Source organism: Thermobia domestica, chromosome 3 (genome assembly GCF_964235325.1).
Source record: "Thermobia domestica chromosome 3, izTheDome1.hap1.1, whole genome shotgun sequence".
Taxonomy (NCBI): domain Eukaryota; kingdom Metazoa; phylum Arthropoda; class Insecta; order Zygentoma; family Lepismatidae; genus Thermobia; species Thermobia domestica.
Genome location: NC_137456.1, coordinates 48,559,257 through 48,568,913, shown reverse-complemented (window position 1 = coordinate 48,568,913; position 9,657 = coordinate 48,559,257).

Sequence of the window (9,657 nt, the reverse complement as noted above, 5' to 3'; positions counted from 1 at the left end):
AAATTTTAAGTTAATCGGTACACAGGGTGTAAAAAAGAAAACTGCGAGAACAAAAATTGTTGAGTGTGTGAAATTGTCAATAAAGAAATACGTTACGAGTACAAGGGCTACACAAATGTATATTTACTTCCTTCATTTGATGTAAGGAATTACCTTCTAATTTTCGTATACTTCATTTTTGTTTCCTTGCAAAATATGTATTTTGTATTTAAGTGCCATTTATCTTGTGGTATCAAATGCTATATTCGGAACAATAATGATACAGGAGAAAAATGTTAAAATAACATGATTTTGCATTGACAGAAAGTGATCATAATGGAACGACTTTAAAAATGTAACCAAGTAAGAGGAAAAAATATAGGCTGTGCTGAAATAATGAAAATATGTTTTAATTTTAATCATTAACCCGATATTAAAAGTTGACTTGAATATTGTAGGCATGTAATCCAATGGTAAGACACGAATGCACTGCCTACGTTCATAACACTAACTGTAAAATCATAGCTTTCTTACAAGGAGACCTCACGGAATGAAAAGTTCTTTGTTTAAAAAGAGGTGGTTGGTGGTGTTGGAAGATACATTCGAAGTTTGAAGCCCAGACTCAAAGGAAGAGGGGAAACACAGCTATAGGTTGTTGCCATTACCGTCAAGTCTTCCATCGCGATATCTTTCTAATCACATCTCATAGTCTCTTTTCGCCCTTCCTTTACATTAGAGCCGTTTATTGCATAGGCGGAGGATATAGCAATTAAAGTAGAAGGGAGATGTAAGACATGGATATTTTCTGTAAGATCTAGTTGCCGAACGACTCATTCTGTCGCGAAATATGTGCCTCCGAAGTGCTCGGAGACATGATTCAATCTCTTATGTGCTTCTTCGGACCTTACAGAAATGTTATAAAGAACATCGTGGATATGTCGCTCCTGATAAGAAGGTATAGAACCTCTGCAATATCAAACTTGAAAACAATTCTCATTTCACATAATAACATAATGAAGTATGGCTTTTACAAAGCGGGATACATCATGAATGGAAGCAAGAGTGAGATCACTCGTTCTGTTAATGATCATTGTGTTTCTCATTTGTTTGGTATTTGTAAGAATTTCACGTAATACAGGCACTTTGCTTTCATCGTATGTACCCTGTCGAATCCAGGTATAAAACTTTACATTCTTTGTGAGGTATCCTTGTTATGAAGCTCTCAATTTAGTGTAAGTAGTATATTGAGTTCTATCGCAGGTCGTCTTGATATGGATCAACATTCTGTAAATGTTACATTCCACTTCGCTCATCCATTTTCTAACCATAAGTTATTTCTTACTTTTATATTACGTAAAATTATATGATGTACATAAATATTATAAATTTTACTCGAAGACAAAAGCTGCTGAAGATAATTTTTCGACAGTTTCGCATATTTTCAGGCTTATGGACTGGGAATAATGTGTATTATATACTTTATTGTGGTAAAACTGACGCAATTGTTATTTTTATATATATGATATATGGATTTGATTCCTTTGTTTTAGTTACAATATATTGAGCTGAAGTTTTATCTTGTACCTGTCCCTCTTCCTTAATTTAACAAAGTGCAAATGGACAAAATGTAAAAATGTTTTTTATAAAGGATTTCGTTTTATTAGGAGTTTGGACTTTTTTCCCATACATGAACGTGTTTCAGAAGTGCTTTTTATACTTCTTCAGAAGCCCTACAAAATTCATATACTAGAGAATGATCCAGAAGAAAAATTCTATATTACAATATTATAGGTATAACTAAACATCCACAATTTTGTTTCAATGAGTGCCTACTTTTCGAATGTAAAATCGTCTACTTACTATAGAAATGTGCTTATACACACACACACACACGCATGCATGCATATATATATATATATATATATATATATATATATATATATATATATATATATATATATATATATATATATATATATATATATATATATGTGTGTGTGTGTGTGTGTTTTTCTGTAAGAAACTGAACGAACAATTGGTAATTCCTTCATCTTGTCATACATATGTGTAAATTAATGAAATGTCATATTTATAAAATAAAAATATTACAGTATTTAAAATAAGAAAATTATTGAGAGAGTTTCTAATAAAGTCCATTTTCCTATTTTGTCTCTGATAAACTAATCGGATAGAACGAAATTGAGGATTTGGGAAATTTTGGTTGCAACACAAACATTTGCACAACCTCCTCATCATCTCAGTTGGGCCGCGGTGGCTCAGTGGTAGAGCGTTCACCTCTGGTGCTTGGGGTCCTGGGTTCGATCCCAGCCACCGCCAAGTGAACTTTGTGGTGGACAAACACCGTGGGCGTGGGTTTTCTCGGGGTTCTCCCGTTTCCTCCCACTTTCTTCATTCCACCATTTCATTCATTAGTCATCATCACCGTCTCCTTTAGCCTAACCGGCATAACCGTGGGACGTAAAACAAAGATTTCATTTCATCATCTCAGTCAGGAGTATGGTACCACATTTCAAGTAAGTAAATCCCCACATTAAGCGGGTTTGTATATCCAGACTCCTAACTATGAAAACATCTATGATCACTCCAATCCCAATCATTTCATGGAGGACTTATTAGAACATAAAATCGAATGTGATTTTTTTTTCGAAAAATACTTCTATACATTACAAGAACGGTAAATTCTAAACACTCACCACAAAATCATAGTCGTATCGGACTAAACAAAAGCGAATATGGAGCAGAAAATTACTTTACACAAAAGTCAAAAACTCTGCGATTGCATATGAAGTGATCAAGCTATTAGTGTGGATCTATTAATTTATCAATCAGCTATTTCTGTCTTCAAAACTTGTAGGAAGTCATTTCTTTAAGTGTGTCCTATTTTCATCCGAAGACAGAACATTCCTTTGAGTAATTCGTTGCCAAGTCCTCTTTCAAATTCGATTGGAAAGAAACATTATAAGAATTACAAATCTAAAATCCATAGCTAAAAACAAGTATGTTCACTATTCCATTATTACCTTCTGATTTGTAACGAAAAACTATAAGCAGTGGTGATTTCAGATTTTCGTCGGAGGGGGGGGGAATTGTTAATATGTAGAGGGTGAGAGTACTGCAATCCACATTGAGCACAATTAAAGATATGACCCCGAAGGGGGAAGTTTCTGAGCTCCAAAAGGAATCTGAAAGTCACCCTCTTGAAATCATTATTGTAACCGTTTTATCTAGATTCATCTACATAAAAACTGCCAAACTTAAAGGTTAAAGTATAGGTATATTCTACGTATTCGATTGTGTATTGTAAATCTAACATTTCAATTCGTATTCCCCATGCGACCGGATTTTTGGGACACCTTGTCAAATCTCTAGTCAATTGCGAATTTAAGGAATGCAAAAGATCGAAAAGTTCTGTAATGTTGACTTAGTAATCTGACACATACATAACGTAGATGAACAAGCTAGATACAGGTCTGAAATAATTTACCGATTTGTCGCAACAAGCGGCGTATGACAAAAGGAAAACAATAACGGCTGCTAATTAGAGCTATGAACTGAATGAACCCTTTAAAAATAACATTGCCATATTGTGTGTCACAGGAAAAGACAAAGAACAATAGATTCAATCTGCTTGTTAACAACGAGATAAACACCAGCAGAATAGATTATTGTTGATAACAAATGACACTTTTTAGCGCCACAAAAGTACTTTTTCTCGATTTTCTACGTGTTAAGAATTTATCCTCAGGCATGTGATCTTGTTCAGCTCGATGTAATCTAACAACATATACAGGATGTCCAAAAAGTCTTGCTACCGTTACAGTGAAACAGCTCGTGAACTACGAGATACAGACATGCAGTTTTTTTGTGCAGCGTATTCTACATCTCTCAAAGTTTTATTGCCAAATTACAACACTTCCACATGTGCTTCTCTAGTCGCCTTCAGAAAGTGGGAACGATATTCAAACTCTATCCATACACGCTGTACCATAGCATCATCAACGTTTTCGAGAATCGCAGCAATCCGTGTACGAAGTGCGGCAAGATCTGGAACAGGAGTTTCGTAGGCACTAACCTTGACCACCACAATCCGTCTTTGACGTACCCCAAAAGGAAAAATTCAAAGGAGTGATGCCAGGAGAACGCAAGAGCCCCATGCGATTGGTCTATCACGGCGAAACCGTCTCCCAGGGAAACAGCGATTAATAATAATAATAATAATAATAATAAAATGTAATCTGAAGACCAATGAGGAGATGTTCCATCGTGTTGGAAGATCGTTTGGCTGCAATTCCAACACGATGAGGGAGTAGGTACTAGGGTGCATCGAATTTCCACTTTTTTTGAAATCAGCTTACCCTTAGTGATATTTTTTTGCAAAATCGCCTCCATATAACGTGTAAAAAATTGCAAGTCGATTGGTCAATATCTTTAGGTGCCTCCTCTTCCCAACGTGTTCATGATGTCAGAGAATGACAAGTCATTTCGTGAGTCGCAGACCCCAAAAGCTGGGGAAATCACCTCGTAATTCTGCGCGGTAGCTTTCTGAGGTAATCAAAGTTCGAAGCCAAACCTCAGCAAATAGGAATAAACAACAAATTCCAGCTTTTAAAATAAATGCAAACGTAGTAACGTGACATTTTATATATATATATATATATATATATATATATATATATATATATATATATAACTGATGAAATGAATAAAGGAAGCTAGGAGTGCCAATGCCAACTGGGCGCTCCAAGTATTCATAAATAATATATGAGCATTGTCCTGAAGCACAGTTTAGTGACTCGGCGAAGTAATGAAACGTGGCCCAACACAAGTAGAAAATACCAGATTGTACAAAGGTAAAATTAATGAGCAAGGTTATTGAAACATTATTATTGGTGAAAGGAATCTGCTAATGCACTAACTTTAATAATAACAAAAAAAAAGTTTTACTGAAATGCTTCCAGGAAGCTTTAGTATATACAGGGTGTTTCACAACACCGACAACGTTTGGGAAGTAATTCCTGACACCAAGATAAGACAAAAAGTATAGACCAACCTGGGCGTACAAATGCTTCCTTTCGAAGTCTGCCGAAAACATGAAAAACTAAAATTTAAAGGTCTATAGCTCCAAAACTATGGGACCTATTGTAGTCGGGTCAAGACGTCACATAGGAAGTAGTATGCGCCCTATCCAAATATCCATGTTTCAGAATCCTGCGATACTTCCACAACAATTTTTATAGAGGTAATTGGTGAGTACTTCAAATTATATGCTCGTAGCCAAACTTCCTCTATAAAAATCGTTGATTGAGTACCTTAGGATTTTGAAATATGTATATTTGGATAGCGCACATATATTAGTTCCTAAGTCAAGTCTTGACCCGACCATGATATGTCCCTTAGTTTTGGAGTCATGTACCTTTAAAGTTCATTTTTTCATGTTTTCGGCAGCCTGTAACTCCGAAAGGAAGCATTTGTGCAACCAGGTTAGTCTATACTTTTTGTCTTATCTTGGTGTCAGGAATCACCTCCCAAACGTTGTCAGGGTTGTTTTGAAACACCATATATATATATACAAGTAAATCTAAGTGTCCGTCCGTGGAATCGAGCCACGAGCCTCAGATGTAGAATATCGTTACAGTAACATGAATGCATTATAGTTATACACCAAGTACATGTAGGTTCAAGTAATACAACTTTTTCCCCCCTAAAGATCTAATAAAAATTTCTCATTTAAATTGAGCTTTTGATTGGTGCATATTTAACAGTTTTAGTGCATATTCATATATTTTCAGCCCTTAACACACTAAGCGGGGTCCTCTAGGGACCCCAGAGGGTGATATTTGGTGATACTGCTGCAACTATAAGAACCAATTTATTCTCGATTTTTATATGTGCCCTGCAACCTTTTGGGATATCTACTACATAATTAGATCAATGATATGTTCGTTAAAAAAGTACCAAAAAAAAAAAAAAAAGTTGAGAAATTAAAATAATACTTGGGGTCCCCAGAAGACCCCAGCTTGGTAAACAACGTTGACGATTTAGGCTTTGTGCATTAAGGGTTAAACATGTTCATAATTTTGAACACATTTTGTACAATTTTGTAGACTATTTTTTTTTTAATGTACACCCCTGTGTTTCCAGAAATTTGCGATCAAAATTCCGCACTCCAAGTTGGTGTTTGAGTGCGGAATCACCAGATCCAAGATTTTAGTAGCTAAAAATAATTTGCGAATTTTGTACAATTTTGTACACCACTGTGTTTCGAGAAAATTAGCTCTAAAATTTCGAACTCAATCATTAATTTGGAGTGCGGAATAATCATATCGAAGTACACACAAATAATCTACGAATTTTGTACACGTTTGTACAGCTTTTAAAAATTTTATAAATCCCTGTATTTCGAGAAAATTGACAAACTTACGGTTTCTGCCATAAGCAAACCAGCAATTTGGAGTGCCGATTCGCAATATCAGAGAGGATGGACAGAACATAAAAACCAAGGATAAAAGTTCTAGAAATCGTAGAGACGAATATATCAGTGTTTATACGTATGTATTCATAGTTAAAGAAGAAGAGGAAACGAAATTGGTTACATAATAAAATACACATTTTTTTTTTTTTTTTTTTTTTATCCAACTTGTACAAATAATGAAATAAAAGTTTTTAACTTCACGTTGCGTTGGTTGATTTTTTTCCAATTAAGATTTCACCCGCCTATCTTGTTGCGAGCGTTTTCAGAGTTGTAAGTTTCTTTAGCAAGTAGATACTTTATATATATAAAACTGTACCTAATTCGTAATTGTGGTTGCTCCCGCCAAGTGAACTTTGTGGTGGACAAACACCGTGTGCGTGGGTTTTCTCGGGGTTCTCCCGTTTCCTCCCACTTTCTTCATTCCACCATTTCATTCATTACTCATCATCACCGTCTCCTTTAGCCTAACCGGCATAACCGTGGGACGTAAAACTCAAAAATTTCATTTCATTTTTTCATTTTCGTAATTGTGGTTATAGTCAATATACAAAAACTGTATCTCGGAGTTTTATTAAAGTTTGATTTATTCCTAACTAATTTGATTTGAATTTTGCGTCCCTTTCAGTAGCAAAGCTGTATGAGACTTGGACCTAGAGCTTAACATGGGACCCGAACTACACGAGCTCACGCCGGAAATCGAACCAGATCTCCGCGTTAAATACTGATTTCTAGAAGTATGCGCGGATATAAAATATCGCATCCGCATCCGTAGCATCTCTATCCATCCGCACCCGCAGATAATGAGGTAGTAAATATATACAACTTACATATTCTATAATATTGAAAAGAGCAATAAAAGGACAACTCTCTGGTGTCATTTCTTGTCCTTTTGCTGTCACTGAATCACAAGCTTCAAACACACTTGTTTTGATTTTAGTTATTTTTCAATCGATTTTAAAACTTTTAATTCAAAATAAACCTTTCTTAGTGTTCTTTCCACTATCATCACAAATTTCATAGCTTTTTTTTTTAAAGGAGGAAAATGATGTAGGAAATCATATCCGCAACTTTATCCGCACAGAAAAGAAATATATAGCCGCAGATACCCATTTTGATGCGGATATCTGCATCTGCGCACACCTGTATCCATTTCTAATTAGCTTTACTTCTCAACAAGTTTAGTAATCGTTTCTAACCAGCTTTATAAGTGTTAAGTAATTATGGCAGTGGTTCCCATCAGTGTGTCGCGCAGTCCCATAGGATATGTCGCAAAAATTTTAGAATTTATGAATATACAGAATTTAATAATTAGTTAAAATTAACTTTGAGACAGACTGTACCAGCTAATGCCTCCATCAATAACAACAATGTTCAGGATAGAGTCAATACTTTATAGAATAGACCAGGCTCGGACTGGCCAGGGCAGGAAGGCAGGGATCCCTGTCGGGGCCTTCTCTAAATATCAAGATAAAACAAGTCTGGTGTGTTGGAGCATGGAGCAGCATAGTTACTCGTTGTAGTTTGTTCCGTTCCTAGAGTTTGGTAACCTTCAACATTGAATGTCGTCTTGGGGTGCCATTATTAGAATGAAATTAACAGTATTATACAATCCTGTTTGTGGCCTAGTAAGAATATATTTTAACAATATGAAGAATGGGGCTCCAGTACCATATCGTCTAAATATGTATTTGGGCCCCCATGAATGCCGAAATGAGACTGACTTCTGTAAAATCCTGCTGGGGCCCTCTGTTAGTCGTTTAACAAGTTATTGCAACAGCATAAAGGAATCATACAGGTCCCTACCCTGGGACCCCATTACCACACGTAAATGAAGCTGACAGCTTTATAAAGAAAATGTATACATATATTGTATGGTGCATATCCTTAATTTGATAATGGTAGATTCCAAAGAATAAGATGAAGCAGCAGTAAATCTAGTTGGTCTCATTCAGACGAGCACAGTGTTTCTGTCTGAATCACATGAGTGTATGGATGTGTTGACGGAACAAGCAAATCAGAATTATACTGGTAGTGACACGCTTCGAAGGTTTCAAAAAATTGGAGCTACTTGTTGGTGGAATAAACACAGAGCTTTATATGCGATCATTGATATCCACATTTATCAAGAGAATGACCAAGATGCAACAAGCCAAAGCAACCGACTCCTGACTTTTCTACTGTTCCTAAACAACGTTACAACCACGAGACAGTTCGATGCAAAAACGAAGTTTCAAGCCCAGACCCTGTTGCATAAATAGTGTGAATTACAAATCATTGTAATGTGTGCTATGTACGATCATCTATTCGTGTGAACCGAAATATTTACAGTCGCAAGCTAAGAATTACATTACTGCTTGGAATTTAGTAGCAAAATTACGTGAACAGCTAAGCGAGAAACTTCAACTCCAGGATGAAGAATTTGCAAAATTACATGACAAAGCGAAAGATTTTGCAAAGCCACGAATCTGCAATTAAAGGAATATTATACTAAGATTTTTCTGTTCGTCGGCTATCGAAAAAAAAAAAAAAAAAAAAAAATGGCTGATGAAAAATCATCTGATGAGAGAGGCAAAGACTTGAGCCCACCATCAAACCTCTTTTAAAGTGGAGCATTATTATGAGATTTTGAGTTTAGCAGTAAACAGTGTGGAAGAAAGGTTTGAACCTTCTTCTGAATTATTTAAGGATTGTGGTTGCTAGTTCCTAAATGTTTTAACGAAATGAAAACACGGCTTCCAGAGAATGCATTTGCAGCACTTTCTTGCAAAAAAGTTGAACCTCGATAAGGTTCAACTATTGAAAGAACTTGTACAACTTGCAAACATGTATGAAGCTTTGTCTGTTGGTGTCGTAACCTTCAAAAAAGTGGACAAGCTACCAAATAGGAATGCATCAGAGGAGATTTCAATGATGAAGACTCTGAAGAAAAGGAAGGGCAAGAAAGTGTGAAAACTGCTAGAGCTTGTGGTACATGCTTATCTTGTTCAGCAGTTATTCTTTTTGTCTTTATACAACAGACGAGTTCATTAAATGACTAAGCCCCCTATAAAAATGCCTTAACGTTACCATGTACACAAGTGTGCTGCGAACGTGTATTCTTAAAACAAATTAATTAAAACAAAATTACGCTCTGTCCTGTCTCAGCATCTACTGGAAACATGTTAATCATAATGGAATATGATGTC